This window comes from Chrysochloris asiatica, unplaced genomic scaffold (assembly GCF_000296735.1).
Source record: "Chrysochloris asiatica unplaced genomic scaffold, ChrAsi1.0 scaffold00132, whole genome shotgun sequence".
Taxonomy (NCBI): Eukaryota; Metazoa; Chordata; class Mammalia; order Afrosoricida; family Chrysochloridae; genus Chrysochloris; species Chrysochloris asiatica.
The window spans coordinates 6079088-6096744 of record NW_006408650.1 but is presented as its reverse complement, the minus strand read 5'-3'; positions in this window follow the sequence as shown (position 1 = coordinate 6096744).

Sequence of the window (17657 nt, the reverse complement as noted above, 5' to 3'; positions counted from 1 at the left end):
AGGTTATCAAGAATGGGTGAACAGCTTGAAGAATGTAATCAGTATCACTGAAATTACACATGTAGAAATTGATGCAGATGGCATATGTCTTGTTATATCTTGTTTCAACACAATAAAATAAAATGAAACAAGAAACCTTTGCCCTTTGTAAGTTCTGTCTGGCAGGAAGCCAAGAGAGTGCTCACCAGCTAGAGATGGCAACAACCACACTCCAGCTCTCCAACACACCAGGATGACTGGCTTGCTTTCATAGCTGAGCAATCCTGAGACCCACTCAAGACACGCCTCGTGGCCAGTAGAGATGAAAGGCCTCATGATGTTCAGACTGAGATGAGACATCATGACCCTCGGAAGCACAAGCAAAAGGAACTGGAGGTCATAGTGAGCACACTCAAAGAGGGTTTCCAGAATTATCTTTAAGAACACAGGACTGAAGTGCTTGTCTGGGTTCAGAGACCTGTAAGACTATGCCCGAGGCTGCACAGCTGCAGAGCAGCAGAGCTGGAAACAGATCCCCAGGTTCACACTCTTTTGGATCACACCCACACTTCAAGAGGATTCCTTTGGCTGCACTTACAATGGACTGTGATCCTGGGGGTGCTATGTTTTAGCGCTCAGGTGTTAACCGAAAGGCTATTGGTTTGAAATCACCAGTCCTGGCTTCTCTGTGGGAGAATCATGTGACAGTCTGCATCTATATAGATGACAATCTTGTGGGATAGCTCTGCTCTGTCCTATAGCGTCTCCGTGAGTCGGAATGAATTCCCTGGCAGCAGGTTTGCTTTTGCTAGAGGAAGGTGGCAAGGCCAGTGCAAAAGTCCAGGTGAAACGAACTGGGGAAGTGGGCAGGGACGCTGAGGGAAGAAGTAGACCAAATGACATCGCCTTTCTAGAATTTCACCAACACTGGCTCCCAGCTAATTAGTGTAACACAGTGGTGAGCTGAGTAACCTCACCCACACATCTTCAGGAGGGAATCAATCACTCCAAGAGGGGTAGTTGGTGGTGGTTATGTTCTGACGAGTCGCTTCCAGCTCATAATGATCCTGTATGGGGCTTCCAAGGTTGTAAATCTTTGTTGTTGTTGTTGTCAGGTGCCATCGAGTAGGAACTGACTCATAGTGACCCCATGCACAGCAGAACGAAACAATGTCCCATCCTGGGTCAACCTCACTACCGCTGCCACACTTGACACCATCAGTGATGCCACCTGGCTGATCCATCTCATTGGGAGTCTTCCTCTTTTTCTCTGACGCTCCATCTTACCCAGCATGACATCCTTCTCCAGCGATTGTTTCCTCTGGACAATATGTCCAAAGTATGAGAGACGAAGCTTAGCCATCCTGGCCTCCAAGGAGCACTCTGGCTGCGCTTCTTCCAAAACAGATCTATTGGTTCTTTTGGCAGTCCATGGCACTTTCAGTATTCTCCTCCAACACCACAGCTCAAAGGCATCAATTCTTCTACGATCTTTTCCTTATTCACTGTCCAGCTTTCACATGCATATGAGGTTATTGAAAATACCATGGCTTGGGTCAGGGGGAACAAAAAGCCTCATTGTGCTTCTGTGAAGTGGCTGGTAGATTTGAACTGCTGACCTCCAACTGTTAACCCACTATGCTACCAGAGCTCCTATCCAGGAGGGGTAAATTGAGGAATGGCCCAACCCCCTCCCCTCCCCCCACACACACCTGAACCTAGTTCATTGGGCAATGCAGTTAGTAACGGTGATGCACGATCACCACCTAGTGTTCATAAGTGGTACTGCACCAAGAAACCCCAACCGGTCATGTTATTGTTGTCGTCAGGTGCCACCGAGTCGGAACCGACTCATAGCGACCCCATGCACAGCAGAACGAAACAATGCTCGATCCTGGGCCAACCTCACCACCGCTGCCACCCCTCACAACCGGTCATAGGAACATGCTATTGAGTGTCGGTTTCTGACCACCCACTTGCCACTCATGATGACCCCTGTGTACAGAGTAGACTTGCTCCACTGAGTTCCTAAAGTAGTGACCTTTTGGAAGCAGATCTGCAGGCCTGTTTTCCAAGGCACGTTTGTGTTCGAACTGCCAACCTTTTGGCTAGTAGTCTAGTACTTAGCTTATTTGTGCCAGTCATAGTGACACAAAATAAGGTTTTCAAGGAGCAGTTGGTGGGCTTGAACTGTCGACCTTGCAGTTAACAGTCCAGTGCTTATCCTACAGCACCACGCCAGGAAGGGAGACCGTCCACCTAAAGGTTATGAGTATATATGGGTATTGTTGTTAAGTGCTGTCGAGATGGTTTCGACCCATAGTGACCATGTATAGGGTTTCCGTGGAGCAGTGGGTGAACTTGACACGCCGACCTTGTGGTTCAAAAGCTCTGGTAGCATAGTGGTTATGAATTGGGCTGTGAACCTTAAGGTCAGCAGTTTGAAACTACCAGCTGTTCCGTGGGAGAAAGATTTACAGCCTCGGAAACCCTGTACAGGGTCGCTATGAGTCGGAACCGACTCCATGGCACATAAACACCACCACAGAGAAAAAGAGGAAGACCCCCAGCGAGATGGATTGGCAAGGTGGCAGCATCGATGGGCTCAAGCGTGGCAACAGTAGTGAGGTTGGCCCAGGATCGGGCAGTGTTTCGTTCTGCTGTGCATAAGGTCACTATGAGTCGGTACTGACACGACGGCACCTAACAACAACAACAACATTAACCCACAGCGCCACACTAGGACTCCTCAGGCTAGTCAGCACTTAGTAAGACACTCCAGTCTCTTTTCCTACCATCCCGCTTGACTTTCAGAACATCATGTCCAGAAAGAGGTGCCAATGATCCTTCATCCAGAGGCGCATATGCTACAAGACCCAAGAACCTCGTGACAGCCAAGGGAGATCTGGGGCAGTGTCCAGCACTCTGGGGACTTGGGAGGGAGCTGTTGTGGTCAAATCAGTGCCTGGGGTTCTTCTTAGCTCAGATCTTCCTGGGATAGTCCCCTCCCCCTGGAAATCTCCCCCTCCCCCTCTCACTTCCCATTTGGCGTTTTACTCCTTATCAGCCCTCCGCTGGGTCATCCTAGCCTCCCCCAAGGCTTGGTCATTCCAACCCATCTTTGAGAAGTTTTGAATGTGACTCCGACATTATGCCACCTCTCTGCTCCCTACTGTACCCCTCCTGCAGACCCCTGACTACTGAAATCCTCAGCTTTCTCCCTCCCCCATCTTAGAGCTCACAATCAGGGCCCTAGAAGGGCAGAGTGGTGTGGGGGAAAGGGCACTGGCCTTGGCCATGTGGCTCTCAGCTCACCACTGACTAGCAATATGACTTTAGGCAAGTTACCTACCTAACCTTGGGCACAGATCTGCCTACACCAAAACAACAAACATCTGTGGCCATAGAAAGCACCTCAGGTAAAGTTAAACACACAGCAAATGGAGGAAGTATTGACAAAAGATAGATAGGGAGAATCTAACAAAGAGGTCCTAACAATATTAAAATAACACAATGTCTTGTTGTTAATTCCCATCAAGTCCATTCTGACTCATGGTGAGTTCGTTTGTACAGAGTAGAAATGCTCTATCAGGAAGCGGGTTTAACATGGGGCTGCTAACTAAAACACCCTGGAGTCTTGGTGTGGAGCAGTGGGCTAAGCACTGGACCATAAGGTCAGCGGTTCAAACTCACCAGGCACTTCTTGGAAATCCTATGCACTGTTGTTATGAGTCAGACCGATTTAACAGTACTTAACAATAAACCCTGAGTGAGAGTGGTAGCTCCATAGGCTAAGCACTGGATTGTGAGCCACAAGGTCAGAGGTTTGAGCCCACTACCCGGTCCAAGGGGAACTCTGGCAGCGTGTCATTGTTGTTGTTGTTATTGGGTGCCATCGAGTCAGTACCGACCCATAGAGACCTTATGCACAGCAAAACGAAACACTGCCCGATCCTGGGCCAACCTCACTACTGTTGCCACACTTGAGTCCATCGATGCTGCCACTTGGCCAATCCATCTCTCTGGGGGTCTTCCTCTTTTTCTCTGACCCTCCACCTCACCAAACATGATATCCTTCTCCAGCGACTGCTCCCTCCTGACAATATGTCCAAAGTATGAGAGATGAACTTTGGCCATCTTGGCCTCTAAGGACCACTCTGGCTGCACTTCTTCCAAAATGGATCTATTGGTTTTGGTAGCATAGTGGTTACAAATTGGGCTGCTAACCTCAAGGTCGGCAGTTTGAAACTACCAGCCATTCTGTGGGAGAAAGATGAGGTGTTCTGCTCCCGTAAAGATTTACAGCCTTGGAAACTCTGTGCAGGGTCACTATGAGTTGTAACCGACTCTACGGTACTTAACAACAACAACCCAGTCCAAGGAGTCCTGGTGTGGTGCTGTGGGTTAATGCATCAGACTGCAAAGCCGTTTGACCTGCAAGGTTGGCAGTTCAAGCTTACCAGATGCTCCTTGGAAACCCTATACAGGGTTACTATGGCTTGGAATCCACTCAATGACACTTAACAACACCGGATCCAAATTTCATCTTTCCTATTTCGGGCATATTGTCAGGAGGGACCAGTCGCTGGAGAAGGATATCATGTTTGGTAAGGTGGAGGGTCAGAGAAAAAGAGGAAGACCCCCAGCTAGATGGATAGTCAAAGTGGCAGCATCAATGGGTTCAAGCGTGGCAACAATTGTGAGGTTGGTCCAGGACTGCGCAGTGTTTCGTTCTGTTGTACATAGGGTCGCTATGAGTCAGTACCAACTTGATGGCACCTAATAACAACAACAAAGACCAGACCCAAAGGACAAAGATAAGGCGTTCTACTCCCCCAGGTTTAAAGCCTTGGAAACCCTATACTGGATCTCTATGAGTTGAAACCATCTCCATGGCATTTAACAATGTATACGCTAACGACTAAATTTTACTATACATAAATGTTAAAGTATTTTAAATTTTAACATACCCTCCCAAAATTGTTATTTGAATCAGAAAACTGAGTACAGACAACCCCCGGTTACGAGCATCTGATTTACATACAACCCGGGATTACAAATTATCATGGCCATCCCCACTCTTGGCCCATAAAGACTGCTGCGTTAAACATTCGTGGGCAGTATATATCCCTGGGCTGTTAACCACAAGGTTGGCGATTCAAACCCACCACTCGCTCCTCGGAAATCGTATACAAGGTTGCTATTGAGAGAAAGGAGCTCTGGTAGCATAGTGGCTACGAATCGGACTGTGAACCTCAAGGTCAGCAGTTCAAAACTACCAGCTGTTCCATGGGAGAAAGATGCGGCTTACTGCTCCTGTAAAGATTTACAGCCTTGGAAACCCTGTACAGGGTCACTATGAGTCAGAACCAACTCCGTGGCACATAACCATCCATCCATCCCTATTGAGAGAAGTATTTTAATAGGTTTTAAGTTATCTATGTTTTAACCCTTTTTAATCATTGTTCCAACATTATTACCCTAAGCAACTTCTCCCTTGTGCTCCCAGGACATGGGAGGACATGAAAGACTCAGTAGTGTTTTGTTGATTAAAAGTCAGAAGAAAGAGACAAGTTGGGAGGAGGAAACCCAGAGGAAAGAAAGTGTCTGGCGCCCAGATGTCTCCAATAACTCCACCCTGTTATTCCCGGAGTGTAAGCAACCTTGAACTGGTGGAGTGCCCATTACCCTCCCAGAGGGGAGGGGGCATTAAGCTCTGAGAAAGGAATGTGACAAAAACAAATAGGTTAATATCCAGGGGCGTATAAAAACTCCAACCGTGTGGGGAAAACCGAGGCAGCCTTTGGAGAAACATTCTCACTGCTTTCCAGATCTGTCAATAAAACATATGCTGATTCTCACCCTGTCTCTGTTTTTGGCTATAGTGGCTGGCGGTCCGGCTGTTTGTCCGGTAACACTGTGAGTCAGAACCAACTTGGCAGCACTTAACAACAACTATGGTTTGTAATAATAAACAGGGCATTACTTTGGAACCCGCAACAAAGCATTATTATTATTATTACTGTATTAATATGCTGGAATCCTGGTGTGATGCCAGAGGATAAGCTCTGGAACACAAGGTCAGTGGTTCAAACTCACTAGCCACTCCTCAGAAACCCGATACAGGGTTGCTATGAGTTGGACCTGACTCGATGGCACTTAACAACAACACAACAAACTAAAAAGTTGGAGGTTCAAGCCTACCAGTCATTCTGCTGCAGAAAGATGAGATAGCCCCCTTCTGTGCAAAGATCTGGAGTCAGAAAATCAAAAAGCCTTTCTCAAGCTGGGAGAATAAAAGAAAAATTCAAACCTCGACTTTCATTATTGAAAGATTCTCTGGGCAAATTATTGAAAGATGCAGAAAGCATCAAAAGAAGACGCATACACCGAGTCACTGTACCAACAAGAAATGGTTGATGTTTAACTGTTTCAAGAGGTAGCATATGGTCAAGAGCCAATGATACTGAAGGAGGAAGTCTTAGGTGCATTGAAGGAATTGGCAAAGAACGAGACACCAGGAGTTGATGGAATAAAAATTGAAATCTTTCAAGAAAGTGAGGCATCACAAGAGACACTCACTCATCTCTGTCAAGAAATTTGGAAGACAACTATCTGGCCTACTGATTGGAAGAGATCAATATTTATGCCCATTCCAAAGAGAGGTGACCCAATGGAATGCAGAAAGCATCGGACAATCTCTTTGATATCCCATGCAAGTAAAGTTTTACTAAAGGTAACACAGAAATGGCTGTAAGCATACATTGACAGAGAACTTCTAGAGGTTCAAGCCAGATTCAGAAGAGGATGAGGAACAAGGTATATCATTGCTGATGTCTGATGGATCTTGGTTGAAAGTAAAGAATATCAGAAAGATGTTTACCTGTGCTTTATTGACTATGCAAAGGCTTTCGATTGTGTGGGTCATGAGAAGCTATGGACAACACTGCAAAGTATGAATATTCCGGAACACTTAATTGTGCTCATGAGGAATCTGTACCTGGGCCAAGAGGCAGTTGTTCGAACAGAACATTAGAACACTGAACGTTTTAAAATTAAGAAAGGTGTGTGACAGGGTTATGTTCCTTCACCATATATATTTAACCTGTATGCTGAGCAAATAATCTGAGATGCTGGGTTATATGAACAAAACCATGGCATCAGGATTGGAGGAAGACTCATAACCAACCTGTGATGTGCAGATGATACAACCTTGCTTGCTGAAAGTGAAGAGGACTTAAAACATTTACTGATGAAGATCAAAGAGCACAGCCTTCGGTATGGATTGCATCTCAATGTAAAGAAAACAAAAATCCTCACCACTAGACCAATAAACAACATTCTTATCAACAGAGAAAAGATAGACATTGTCAAGGTCCTCATTCTTCTTGGATCAGGCAAAGTTAAAAACACAGGCAAAGTTAAAACTTTGAATGAATTCCGTTGCTACGAATCGGAATGCACTCAACACTCACGGAAGCAGCAGTCAAGAAATCAAATGATGTATTGCATTAGGCAAATCTGCTGCACAAGACCTTTTTAAAGTGTTGAAGAGCAAAGATGTCAGCTTGAGGACTAAGGGGCACCTGACCCAAGCCATGGTATTTTCAATAACCTCATATGCATGCAAAAGCTGGATAATGTATAAGGAAGACCGTAGAAGAATGGATGCTTTTGAGTTATGGTGTTGAAGGAGAATACTGAAAGTGCCATGGGCTGCCAAAAGAACCAACAGATCTGTGTTGGAAGAAGTACAGCCAGAGTGCTTCTTGGAGGCCAAGATGGCCAAACTTCGTCTCTCATACCTGGGACATATTGTCAGGAGGGACTAGTCTCTGGAGAAGGATATCATGTTTGGTAAGGTGGAAGGTCAGAGAAAAAGAGGAAGACCCCCAGCGAGATGGACTGGCAAAGTGGCAGCATCAATGGGCTCAAGCATGGCAACAATTGTGAGGTTGGTCCAGGACCGGGCAGGCAGTATTTTGTTCTGTTGTGCATAGGGTCGCTATGAGTCGGTACCAACTTGATGGCACCTAACAACAACAGCCACATCATAGAGATATACAGCCTCAGAACCCTTATGGGGTAGTTCTTTATCCTGTAGGGTTGTTAAGAATCAGAATGCAGTCAACACCAGTGGGCTTGGTTTGGGACCTTTCGGAAGCAGATCACCAGGCTTGTCCTCTGAGGCACCTCTGGTTGGGTTTGAACCACCAACCTTTTGCCTATTGTTGGTAAGTGCCGTGAGTCTGCTCTGACTCATAATGATCCTGTATAGGGTTTCCAAGGAGTGGCTGGTAGATTAGAACCACCGACCTTAAGGTTCCAAACCCACAGTGTCAAGTCAATTTCATCTCATAGAAACTCCATAGAACAGAGTAGAACTCCTCCTTAGGGTGTCTATGGCTGTAATCTCTCGGAGCAGTTGGTGGGTTCGAACCACCAACCTTAGGATTAGTAGCCAAGCGCTTTAACTTCTGTGCCACCAGGACTCCTTTTTGAAGATTAAAAACCAAAACCAGGCCCACTGCCACTGAGTCAGAATCAACTCAACGGTAACTCACAACAACCCTTACCATCCCTTTTATTTTCTGCTTTTTTGAACAAGGGGCTCCGTATTTTCATTTGTACTGATCCCTGCAGTGTCCTCCTCCAGCTGCTGACCACGTGGGCCTTTCCATCTGGGACCTCACCCCACGCACGGCAGCTGGTTTCCATCATAGGAGCCAGTGAGAACACACTCCGACAGGGCCAGCAAAGTGGAAAGCAGTGTTCTTGTCATTTACTCTCATACATTTTATCACCTCTGTTCTATTCTTTTTGTTAGAAGCAAACCACTTGTTCAATCTGCTAAGTAAAAGAAGCCAGAAAAAGGTCATATAGTGAACGAGTCCATTTATATGCCATGTCCAGAAGAGCTCAGTCCGTACAGACAGGAAGCAGAGGTTGGGTGGAGGGAGGAATGGGAAACAACTACTAATGGGTGATGAGAATGTTCTGGAACGAGATAGAGCTCAATTTCTACAGCACTAGGTTTGTGAAAGGCCGCCATCTACAGTGTTGTTGTTGTGTGCTGTGGAGTCGATTCTGACTCACAGTGACCTTGCATAGGGTTTCCGAGGCTGTAAATCTTTACAGGAGCAGAAAGCCTCATCTTTCTCCCACAGAACAGCTGGTAATTTCGAACTGCTGACCTTGCGGCTCACAACCCGATTTGTAACCACTACGCTATCAGAGCTCCTAGAGTAGGGCAGTCTAATTTAGTTTCGAGTTTAGACAGCAGTAAATTCAGATTCCTTTTGAGTTCTTTCTGACCATTAACAAACAATGTATCAGTTGTACCCTCAGGAAGAGACTGTTTGAAAGTAGATTACAATTCCCTGGGCTCCCCAGGGAGTTTTGCCCTCAGGCTAACACAGAGAACTAGGGGGTGTGCCTGGGAGTGTCCTTAATGATTGACCAAAAAGTCAAATGCTCATCTTTTTTAAGTTAAAAGTTGTGGTCTTGGTGGTTATGACTCAGGACCACTTGGTACCGGGGTCACATGTCATCCAAGCTGCCAAACCAACTCTGTAAGCTTTTCTCATCTGCAATTGTGTACATATACCGCTTGTGGCCCTTTCCCCACTTCTGTGGTTTCACCCGGGACACTGATCTGTCACCCGGGACACTGATCTGTCACCAATCATGGTCTGGTGGTGATTTTCTTTGTTCCCTAATCATATGTAAGGAACTGCATGGCTGTGAATTGTCATACTCCATTGGCCTCTGTTCTGTGTAATGCTGATGGTTTCCTTCATTCAGGAATGATTGTCTTTGTGTTGTCTAAGGCTTATGGTAGCATAGTGGTTACGAATCAGGCTGCGAACCGCAAGCTCAGCAGTTCAAAACTACTAGCCGCTCCGTGGGAGAAAGATGAGGCTTTCTGCTCAGATGGGAAGGCTCTCATAAAGATTTACAGCCTCAGAAACCCTGTACAAGTTCACTATGAATTGGAACTGACTCCACGGCACATTACAACAACAACAACAACAACATAGAATATGTTTGGAGTCCTGGTGTGGCACTGTGGGTTAATGCACTGGACTGCAAAGTTGTTTGAACTGCAAGGTCAGTGGTTCAAGCTCACTGGATGTTCCTTGGAAACCCTATACAGGGTTGCTATAGGTTGGAAACAACTCAATGGCACTTAACAACAACATAGCATATGTTTGAAATGGGTCTTTTTCTCCCTTAGCACAAGATGACGGTCACATAACATTGTGAATATACTAAAAGTGGTCTGCAGTGGTTGACCTTAAAGTGATTAACTTTATCTGATTTGAATTTTGCTTTAATAAAACAGACATTTTAATACTTCTGAAATCCAGATTTATGGGGTCCATGGAGTTGGGGTGATCCATCCAAGACATTTGCCCTCAGTGTCCTTTTGAACCTTGAGCCTTGAAGAAATTGGTCTTCTCAAAGTCATCTTTAAGTCAAACAAGTCTTGCTAATTAGTAAGATCTTCCACCTTGGACATTGTGCTCTTTTGAAGAATTCAGTCAGTTTCGGATAACAGAAGGTCCAGGGTCTGATTGGAAGATGTGTTAGAGTACTTATTACTGTGAAAACATAGTTTCCATGGCAACGTTGTTAGGGTGGAGTCTAAGAGTCTGGAGCTTTTCATGACTTCCATACCAGATGTTTTCTGGTTCATTAAGTGAAAAATAAAGCTTGTGAGTTTATACACAAATGTAATAGGTGCCCTGGTCTGTTGCTATTAGGTGCTGCTGATTCAGTTCTGACTCATAGCGACCCTCTGCACAACAGAACAAAACACTGTCTGGTCCTGAAGCATCCTCACAATGATTATAATGGAGCTCATTGTTACTGCTCCTGTGTCAATCAATCCATCTTATTGGGGGCCTTCCTCTCCTTCACCGACCCTCCATCTTACCAATCATGATGTCCTTCTCCAGGGACTGGTCCTTCTTGATAGCAACTCCAAAGTATGAGAGATGACGTCTTACCATTCTAATTTCTAAGGAGCATTCTGGCTGTTCTTCATCCAACACAGATTTGCTTACTCTTCTGGTAGTCCTTGGTACTTCCAATATTTTTCTCCAACAGCATAATTCAAATGCATCAATTCTTATCTGGTCTTCCTTATTCATTGTCTAACTTGCACGTGCATATGGAGGCCATTGAAAATGCCATGGATTGAGTCAGGTGCACCTTAGTCATCAAATCGACAGCTTTGTTCTTGAACTCTTTAAAGTGGTCTTGTGCAGCAGATTTGCCTAATACACATTCTTGACTGATCCTTTCATGAGTGTTGATTGTGGAGCCAAGCAAAGTGAAGTCTTTAACAACTTCAATCTATTCTCCATTTATCATGATGGTTCAGCTGTGAGGATTTTTGTTTTCTTTACACTAAGGAGCAATTCATACTTACTTTACATTGAGGTGCAATGCAGTCTTTGATCTTCATCAGCTAACATTTTAAGTCCTCTTTGCTTTCAGCAAGCAAGGTTGTGTCTTTTGCAAATTGCAGGCTATTAATGAGTCTTCCTCTAATCTCGATGTTCCAGTTAGAATGAGAGACTAATGTAGAACAAAACTCAAATTCATTTAAAAAAAAGAAAGAAAAAAGGCCAGGCTTACTGGAACCCCGAGACACCCTTTAACCCGGAACTGAAGCCATTCCCAGAGGTCTCTTTTCAGACAAATACTAGATCAGCCAATAAAATAAATAACAACACTGTGTTCCTTTCAACCATCAGCTACACAAATGGTCAAACTATCAAAAAAAACAAAACAAAAGGTCAACATTTACGCAAAAGCACAGATGGGAAGGCAAAGCAGCATGGGAAACTGAACAGAAATGGGGCAGGTGGGGTGAGAATGGAGTGCGTACCCACCCTTTGTGGGGATTGTAACCCCACAGAAAATATCACAGAACTAAGGGTGTGATTTTTGAGTGAGAATCTAATTTGCTGTGTATATTTTCACCTAAAGCACAATACAATATTCAAAAAATTTTAATACTGTGGAATTTTTATTTTCCACAAAATAAAACAATAGCAGATCACTAGGCCTAGCCCATATTCAAGGGAAGGAGATTCTACAAGGACATAAATACCATAAGATGAGGATCACAGGGGGCTCAGTGTGGAGACTGCCCACCATACCTGCTAACCAAGCCAACCAAACCCCCTGCCATAGAGTTGGTTCCCGCTCATAGTGACCCTGTAGAGGGTTCCCGAGGCTCATACCTGCTAACAGCTGTGATAAAAACAAGCAACTCTTGGGGTTGAGTTGACTCTGCTCATGGCGCCCCCAATGTGTGTCAGGACAGAACCGCATGCCGTAGGGTTTTCAATAACTGTATTCCAATAGACTTCTGGTGAGGTGCTGTGGATCAGCACTGGACTGTGAACCACAAGGTCAGCAGTTCAAACCCACCAGCTGCTCCTCAGGAACCCTATACAGGGTCACTATGAGTTGGAACCGATTTGACGTCACTTAACAGTAACAACAACAATCCTATGGAAGTACGTCTACAGGTCTTTCTTTTACGGTGCTGCTGGATGGATTTGGACTGGAAAACTTTGGTCTAATTGTTGTTGTTAAATGTCAGTGAATCAGTTTCAACTCATAGCAACCCTGTGGGGTTTCTGAGGAGTAGCTGGTAGGTTTGAACCACCAACTTTGCGGTTTAGCAGTCCAGTTCTTATCCTACAGCACCACACAAGAGCACAAACTGTTTGTACCATGCAGGGACTTGTTTATAATAATAAGAATAATGATGGTAACAATGATGTATCATTGACTGGTTTATCCATTGTAACAAATGTACCACATCAATGCAAGATGTTACTCGTAAGAGGAAAATGTGCAAGGGAAAACATTCAAGGAAAAATAGAACAAAAAGATAATGAAATTGTTTCACAAACGTTTAAAAGCCTTCCTCGTATATGGGAATTCTGTACTTCTGTACAATTTTTCTGTAGACCTAAAAGAGCTCTAAAAAAAAAAAAATTAACTTCTTTTAAATGAATTCAACTATTATTTGTCAATCTTGCTGCACTCGTCCCAACTCTGACAGTCAAGGAACTACTGGGAGAGGGGGCAGATAAACCAGAAGTTCAATGTCCTATCACGGTCAGATGCACATAAGAGACGCGAGGGATAGGGTGCTATATTAGAGAAGACTTCTCTGAGAAGGAGTTTGAGCAGTGTGCTGAGTGAAGGGAAGGAGGGAGCCATGGAATGACACAAGGGGAGAGCATTCCAGGCAGAGGGGGTAAAGTGCAAAGGCCCTGGGGCAAAATGTTTGGGATGTAGCAAGGAAAAGAGCAAGGGGGAAATAAGGTTTGGTGATGAGTTGAGGTTTAACCATGCTGGGTCAGCCCAGAACTCTGCATTCTGTTTGTGTGAAACCATGGAAGGGAGAGCTATCAGAGCATGATTTACATAGTAGAGTAGTCCCTGGCCTAAGTGTCTGTTAAATGTCTGAAGGAGGGGACAGTGGCATCTGAGACTGGTGTGGAGGCTTCCAGCTGCTCAAGGGGAGATGATGGTTCCCTTCCCTGGTGGTTGATGGTGGTGATTGTTTACCATTGAGTCTGTTCCAACACATGGTGATTCTGTATGGGGTTTCCAGTGTCGCCGTACATCTTCAGGGAAGCTGAAGGCCTCATCTTTTTCTCATGGAGCATCTGGTTGACTCCAACCACTGACCTTGTGCTGTTTCCCTAATGAGGGCATTCTTATTTATTATTTATCATTTTTATTCTTATTTATTGGGAGCACAGTGACTCCATCGGGTAAGCATTGGACTGAAAACCACCATCCCAGCAGCGGTTGGAGGCCACAGTCAGTCTGCAGAAGAAAAATGAGGCTTTTGGCTCCCGTAATGATTTATAGCCTTAGAAACCCTACACAGGGTCACTATGAGTCGGAACCAACTTCATTGATACCTAACAATAGCAACTTTCATTTCTTTTGAACTTGAGTGTTGTTGTATCTTCTACATTTCATTTTCTTTTCTAGGTCTCTCTACAGGGTTATTTAAAATTATTACTTTGTGTTTATATTCTTGTTGTTAGGTGCCATCATAAAAAAACTGTTTACAATCAGGAAAAAAAAAAAAAATTCCTAGAAGGTAACAGACAGGCATGTATGTACTGGCCTCTGGTCAGCGGCAATAGCATACCTGTGTGAGCTGAGCACAAACCCATATACCAGAGCAAGCTCCGGGGGATTTCTGCCTGTCCCCAAAGGAATCACAATAAAACCAGCTTGTAGGGTCTGAACCCAACCCAAACAGACCAAACCCACTGCTGTTGAGTTGATTCTGATTCGTCTGATCCCAGCTTACTGTGAAACACTACACACAGAAACGTGTACATAGGAGCTCTGGCGTAGTGGGTTATGCATTGGACTACTACTAACCTCAGGTCAACAGTTTGAATCCAGCAGCTACTTGGGTGCTGCCTGCTCCCTTACTTCAGATTCATGGTGAATCCCATACATTCCTGTACCTTCTACAACTTTCCACAGTTCCCTGACTTCTCCCTCTTCTCCCAGGTTACTCTCATTTCCCCTCTCCCTTCTCTCGGCATACTCACAGCCATCACTAACCACCTCGACTCATCCTTCACTGAGAAACCGTCTGCCTGGGATGCTCTCATCTACCTTCCTCATGTCTCCCCCAACCTACAGGGCCACTTCCCCACCTGCCTAGACACATCTCTTAAGGACAGCCCCTCTTCCTTCTCCAGTACCTCCTTCCTGTGGTCTTCCCTCACCCCATCACCTCCCTCTCTCAGGACCTCACAAAGGTGTGCTTCTCCCCACCCCCAGCCCTGCGGCTGCTCTGACCTGCCTTGTCCCACCTTCTTCGCCTGTTCTGGTCCCCTCAGCAGCCTGGCCAGGCCTCCATTACCCCTTATGTTCTCCTTAAGCTCACTGGAGGTGGAGGTTGAATGGGCTCACCTTATTCCTGTCCACGCTCTATTTTCAGTTTAAGGTTTAAGGCTTAATGATGATTTCAGGGCAGGAGTTTTAGAGCTTCGCCCAGCCTTCACCTTACTGTCAGCTCTGGTCTGATAGATAACAAAGGAGCTAGCTGTTCACAGAGACAATTAACCACACATTCTGTGTCTCTCCTTGGGGAGCTCATCCAATCCCAAATCTAGACCCCAGCGCTGCCGGCTCTGCTGCGCTGCCGGCTGGAATATCAGATGACTACTGGGCATTTTCCCATTGAAAATGGACAAAGTAGCATGTTGGCATTTCCTTGCGTCCAGCTGTTCTTCCCTGGAAGATGGAGAATCTATTCACTGGTTAAGCAGGTCCAACATACTAGAGTTATCCTCCACCGTCCCCGCTTTCATTTTCTGTATAGTAAAATTTAACTTTGTTCAAAGACAGATCGCTGTAGGATCGGCACAGGACTATTAACAGCAATGTCGGCAGTTCAAACCCACCAGTGGCTCTTGGAAATGCTACACAGGGTCATTATGAGTCTGAACCGACCAGAGGGCATACAACAACCAAGAGAGATCTGACCTTTGTTTCAGAGTCTTGTCAGGTACCTCTAAGCTCTTGGAATAGCATGTCTGACAGGGGGGTGTCTTTGTCTTTTTTGCCTGTTGAACGTGGGTCACATCAGATAACCTAACAATGTGATATAGGGTGATAGCTTTGGGTCATAACACTTGGATGGCCTGGACTCTAATGTCAGCCACATGGGTGGCCAACCAACTTTACGCGATTGAGCCCAGATGAAAACCCTGACCTTCTGTGGTCTGTCAGTGCCAGACTCTGGAGTCCCCACTGGCTGAGGAACTTGGATCGCCTGGATGAGGTAACCATATTAGAGATTCTAGAATAAGAAGAGGATCACTTTTGTCTCCAGCTGACTGAGTTGGCAGAGAGACGACTTTAGGGGTTAGACTTGAAGCAACCAAGTTTTGTACTAGATGATATAAACAGAGGCAAGTGAAGAAAAGGACCCAAGGTCAGATCTGGTGGTGATGGAAGGATCAATAGACCGTATCCACTGGTTGTTATGAAGCGAGGGTGTCATGGTCACGAAGTTGGAGCTGACAGGAAGTTGTCTGGGATGGTGTTTCTGTCCTTTGCCAGAAAATATTGAAATTGACCTTTGGTACTGGTTGTTATGAATAGGGCTGTGAACCTTAAGGTCAGAAGTTCAAAACTATCTGTGGGAGAAAGATGAGGCTTTCTGCTCCCATAAAGATTTACAGCCTCGGAAAGCCTGTACAGGATCGTTATGGGTTGGCACCGACTCGACGGCACTAATAAACAATAACAACTGGTACTGTAAGCTGTAGCCTTGTTCTATATCCCATGACCTGGCACCCTGGATGTAACCACAGGAAAACACCTGACTCAGAGCAGCCAATTACCTTAACATAGCCCTTAACATGGTCTTGGTCGCCCCTTTCTCAAACCACACCACAGGCTCCTGGGTGGCATTCTATGGTTCCTTTGCCCACTGAGGCAGGTCCTGTGTTTTTCCCTGACTCCCAGAGACCTTTACCATACAGCACCCCTTACTTTGGGGACTTCAGTGGGCCTCCGTATCTCTTATCCTGATGTGTTACAATCTTTTACCAAAGGGACCAAATGAGCAACTATGAAACCTACTGCCCTTGGTGGGTGTTGGAAGGGGAACTTTTAGCAATAAAAAATGACTGTCTGGAGTCTTAAATGTTTGCAAGCAGCCATCTAAGGTACGACCATTGGTCCCTGTTTGCCAGGAGCAACCAAGGAAGGAGGGGTGTGAGAACGAAGTGGAAGTGAGTCCTCTGTGAACAACTATCTCCTTTGCCATGAGACCAGAAGAACTGGAAAATGCCTAGCCACCATGATTAAGCATTTTGATCATCAGAGACTCCATAGAAAAATACTGATCAAAAGGGGGATATTTTCAAATTCTCATGGACTCTAGACTTTCTAGAGTCATGGAAGGTGGAAGAACCCTGTGATCATTTTTAAATCTTAAACTTCTTTCAAGAAGTATCTTCTGTTCTTCTAGCTGCTCCAGGCTGGTCTGCTTGTCCTTTCAAGTGGAAATTTCCCATCTCTGGAGATCTGGATGTGGTTCAGGCTTCTACTTATAGTCTTATGTATTGCAGAGGTTCCGCAGGAAGCCTCCTTCACTGGGCACGTTGTAGCCCCATTTTAGGTATTCCAATCAGTTATAGACAGAAGACGGACTTACAAGCTTTCTATGGTGATGCTTTTCGCTATTCCTTTCTCTCCCCCTCCAGTGTCTATTTTATAATATAATGCAAGGGAAACCAAGATTCAAAAGACAGCCAAGCAAAATCTTAAACTTCTTAAAACTGAACAATAGTACAGCTTAACTAGTTAAAAAAAAAAAGGTTTTCCTTGGGCAGTATGGCCTATATCATTATTATTATTGCTATGAAATCACAGAAACCTTTATTAAACAAAATACCAAAATGTGAAGCAACTGTTTCTTTTTTTTTTTTTTTAATTAAATGTTTTTATTTTGCATTGAGTGAAAGTTTACAGGGCACATCATCAGCTTCACATTCAACCATTCATATAGCTTGTTTCATTACATTGATTATTATCCCCGCTATATATCATCAGTTTACAGTGTTTCTCTCTATCCTCTTTAGCTTTTTTTTTTT